Source organism: Athene cunicularia (assembly GCF_003259725.1).
Source record: "Athene cunicularia isolate RWA chromosome 3 unlocalized genomic scaffold, athCun1 chr3_part1, whole genome shotgun sequence".
Lineage (NCBI taxonomy): Eukaryota > Metazoa > Chordata > Aves > Strigiformes > Strigidae > Athene > Athene cunicularia.
In genome coordinates, this window is record NW_020799097.1 from 112,893,374 (window position 1) to 112,898,313 (window position 4,940).

Consider the following 4,940-nt stretch of genomic DNA (forward strand, 5'->3'; position numbering starts at 1 on the left):
GCAAGCGGAGGAGACCGGGCTAGGACACCTGCTCCTGTAGCCCTTACTCCCCCGTGCCTGCCGCCGGCTCCAGGCACTTGTGTCCTCACAGAGGGCACAGCACGTGGCCGAGAGTCCCTGCCTTGCCCTCAGCCCCTGCTTCGCTGTCCTTAGGGTGCAGCCGGGGGGAGCCCCCTACCACCGCCACCCTGCCTGCCTCTGGGTGCCAACACCAGGTGTTGCTCCAGGCAACACTCCACTCGTGCACGCTGTTCCTACACCCTGCGGGAAACAACGTGCTGCCCTCTTGTCTTGGGTGGCTGCAGTGTCTGCCTGCCTGGGGTTGGGAGGAGGGGCTGCAGAGGCACTGAGAGGGCCTGGGGGCCGTGTGGGTGCTCGGGGGTGTGCAGGGCACAGGACTGGGCAGATGTGACCGTAACACACATTGCCCAAGCACAAGGTGACCACCGGTCAGAAGAAAAAGGGTCCCCATCTAACAGGATAGGCAAGTCCCCAGGAGAGAATGGGGTCCTGTGCTACAACCATCCACGGGTAGGACAGGCCACCTGTACACCTGTCCCCTGGGGAGATGGCTGGGCTGGCCCCAGTACACAGACAGGGGCCCACATCTGCCCCCACGCCGTAGCTCAGAGGGTTCCTAGTGGGTGGCATAGGCCATCTCCACTCAGGTATGAACCAGGACCCCCACATCAGAGAGGCAGCCCATGCAGGCAGGACAACTGGGTGCAAGGCAGGCTGCATGTGTGTCAGCGAGGGTACAGGAGGGGCCATGCAGCCCCAGAGCTTGAAGCTGTGAGGACAGGCAGAGCCACATCCTTAGCTGAGAAAAGGGCTCTCCACACTGTCCTACAAACAGGAACTGCAACCCAGGGCAAGACCTCACCTCTGCCAGCACCAGCCCTGCCACAGACCCATTTTGCCTCCTGGGCCCCCCACGGAAGGTTCTGCAGCTTGCACAAGCCCTTTCCTTATCTGCCTCATCACTCAGAGGATGTGCATGCTTGCCACCAGTCTTCAGAGCTGTCTCCCACTCTCTAGGGCCAACCTCATACAGAGCAAGGGAGTAACTGCAATACCGAACACCCCCCTCACCGCCACCGCCTCCCCCTCCTCCCCGCCAGCCATGCTCCTCCAGTGAGCACACATGCCATTTATAGCTCCCAGCAGGGCTGCTGGGACTCACATGTCTCCCATCACATGCCCTGGCCACCCTCCCTTCAAGCTGAGCATAAACTACACCTAGCACAGGTGAGACTGAGGCCTTGCTGTGTCACGCCAGGCTGAGGCAGGGTCAGCAAGACCCTCTGCATGGCTGGAGGCACCAGTTAGGTTGAGAGCAACTGGCACGTAGATCTGATAGCCAGAACCAGGCCATTCTGCCTGCTCAGCACAACTGTGCAACCACTGCAGGTACCAGGATTGAGTTCATCTTGCCAATAGGGCTGGCTACAAGCTCCCTCCTTACTCCTCCCTCTACACCTTCTGATTACAGGGCCATGTGGAGGCCTTTTGCTCCCCAGGCCGCAGGAGAGACTGCACATGCAAGAGGTGAGAGCTTTAGGCTCTCAGCCCTTCTACTGCCATCCGCTCCCTCTCTAGCTTCATCTCAGGGATGCTTTCTGAGACTGTTGTCCCACTTATGCTCTGAATGAGACCAGAGCATCAGCCTGGCTCTGAGCTTCCTGGGATGCTAATCTCTCATCAAGCCAGTCAGACGAACACTGTAGAGCCAAGCCCTGTCCCTAGGCCACTATCACCCACAGGGCACAAGTTTCCAGCAACAACGGACTTCCAGAACCAAACCAGCACCCGGTAGCAGTTGAAAACATCTTAAACCAGGTTTCTGGTCACTTGACAGTCCCATCTCATCTTCATGGCTATTTGAATTTACAACCCCCCAGACATACAATTCACATTTCTAACTCTCTTCTTACACAGCTGTGGGCACAGCACTTGGCACTATGCCATAAAAAAAAGCCTCTTATCTGATTAGCCCAAGGATCCCTTCAGACAAGCTGCTGCCTGTGCTGGCTCCAGTATAGCACGGGTCCTGCTGCCACCTCTGACAAAGCCATTCTTCGTGGCCCTGGATAGCAGAGGTTGTCTTCCACTCCTGAGGTGGTTTTTTTTGTTTTTTTTTTTAAGATGTTTCTTCAATTTGAGCTGACGCAACTGGATCCCACCTCTGTTAACTGCTGAAGTCCTCTCATCCTCCTGCAGGGGCTCTGATTTCCTTCTCTCCTCCATTGCATTTAGCTAGGACTATATTTGCTCAGCTTGCTGTTTCCAATTAGTCTGGCCAACATCTGTCCCATCCCCAAGGATACACAACTTTTTCATGACATCACTCCCAAAAATACACAATCCCCAACCCTCATCTTTCTGCACCCTTTGGGTCTGGAGCTTGTCCTAGCTTTGGTGCCTTTCCATTTGGCTGCTTCCCTGTAGTCACTAGATCTTGACTGCATGGTAAACAGGCACTCAAGTCCCCAGGATGTGTTGGGATAAAGCTGAACACCCCATCCTGACGCTGGTCACAGAACCAGCCCACTGCAGTTATGTCATTCCCTCGCAGTATGCAGAGAGATACCTGTATGCATGAAGCTGGCAGAGCAATCATGTCACTTCAGAAGCCCTGAGCATCTCTATTCTCTAGCTGTGAAAGCATCACAGAAAGATGCTGCTTGGCTATGCCACCACAAGTGATGGTGCCTGGCTCCCCCTCCAGCCCACCCAGGAGCATTATGAACAAGCACAGCAACAGCCCTGCTACTCTGCCTGCCATGTCCAACATGGGGCAGCAAGGTGGGAGGACAAGAAATCATTCACTGTGTCCATTATGCAGGTGGCCTTTGCCTGGGGTAGAAACTCAAGGTCACTCGCTGGCCTATCTGTTGGCTGATACTGTAAAAATGCCCCGACATGCCCCTCACCTCCCAGACAACTACTGAAGAAGAGCACCAATGACCTGGATGGAGCAGGTAACCCCTGCTGAGGGATGAGATGCTGCAGCATAGGAATGCTAGTCCGAATAGAAGGATCGAGTGGCAGTCTCTGATATGATCTATCCACAAGTGCTCAAGGAAGCAGTTGCAGAACCGTCTGGAAGTATTTCTGGGACAAGATGTGCTCTAGAGGTAAATACCACAGGGACATGCAGGCAAGACAAGACACATTCATTACTGACTTGGCTGCAGTAATCAGCCCACAGCGTGCAGCTGTTCTGCCTGAGATGCAGGGCAGCAGGCAGCAAAGTCCACAGGAACAGGATGGACGGGAGGGATGGAACAAAAAGATATCAAACATCATCAAATTCATGTGAAAAGTTGCTTGCAAGTTGGAGAGCATGCATACAGCAACGCTATGGAACTTGCACAATTCAAGAGGGTTGTGTACACACTGGGAAGGACTAGGGGGAACAACAAGAGGGTCACTGAGCTGTAAGGGGGAGAATGTGCATCTTGAGACATCTGCCCAGTAACGCCACCTCCCAGTGTGCACAAAGCCCCAAGCTGTGACGGTCAGGGCATCTGCAGAAGGGTCATGGAGGCAGCAAGGGTTCAGGGTGGCGATAACCTGCTGCCAAGACCAATACGTGAAGTAGCACTGGGTCTAGGAGGAGAGAGGGGCCCAACAGACAGCCACAGCCACATCTTAGCCTGCCAAGAGACCTTGGCTTGGGGAGACTCCACAGATCCCAGACCTAAGTGTCAGGAAAGGGACACACACTTCTGGTAACGCTACTCTATAGCCAGCAAACTTGCTTCCACCCAGATGGGCCCAGCTGACTCCCTTCCCAAGCCCTGGACCAAATCTGAGCTCAGAGCCAGTTAGCACATTCCAAGAAATGAGCCATCCTCACCCTCCAGCATCCCCACAGGCCCTCTGGGTAGCTGAAGTGGGAAGAAAGATCCTGGACATTTTTGGTCCATCCCTGCTTAAAACAGAACCCACTAGATTGGGTTGTCCAGGGCTTACCTGGTCCAGGGTTGAGTATCTCTTGACGATGGAGATCCCACAGCTTCTCTGGGACCATTTCAGACCTTTATTGCCCTTGGGGAGAAGCATTTTTCCTAACATCCAATATGAATTTCCCTTGTGCCCATCACAAGTCCAGCCCCAGTAAGCCTCCTGGAAAAGGTTAGATCTTTCTCTAACCCCCTAACCCAGACTTGTACAGCAAGAAAAACTGCTGGTCTGCAGCTTGGCCAAAGCCAGTGTCCTGCTCTGGATCCAAAGGAAAAAGCCTATCCTGTGCTGGCTTGATCCATGTTCATGCTGTGGGGATTGGGGCTTCTATATTACCTGCCTGCCCCTCCTTCCCCAAGAAGAGATTGTCAGGACTCTGCCATTGCTCAGAGCCACTGGCACAGGGGAGAGAGGGCTATAGTCCACACGTGACAGCAGGAGTCCCCCATGGCAGCCCCATCCAGGCCTGGTCCTGCTATCTCCTCCGTCCTGTAAGAAGCAAGAACCAAAATCTCCTGTGCAAAAAACCACGACGCAATGCTGGTTGCAAAGCTGCCTCAGGCCACAGGGGTGGGTGCACAAACCCAAATACAAAGGACAAAAGTTGCCAGGAAAGCCTGGCTACCTGAAGCGGAGGGGGGGGTAAGCCTGTCAACGTGTCCATAAACAGTTGCTTGCACGGAGTCTGAGGGGGACATTTTCTAGAGACACATGTCCCTCTTGGAGAGCAACCCATGACTGCCCAGAGAGACAGTAAGCACTGAGGCAAATTGCTCCCTCAGGGCACAACAGGTTGGGAACAGCATCTCAGATGCAACCAAGAAGGGGGCAAAAGAGTTAAAACACAGGGGACAGGCGCTTGAGGAACCAGCCCCCAACCCTTCCCAGGAACCACGTGAAGAAAAGTCGAAGAGCCATCTGACAGAATCGCCTTACAAAGTCACCCCCCGGCCCACCCCACCACCCCCCCT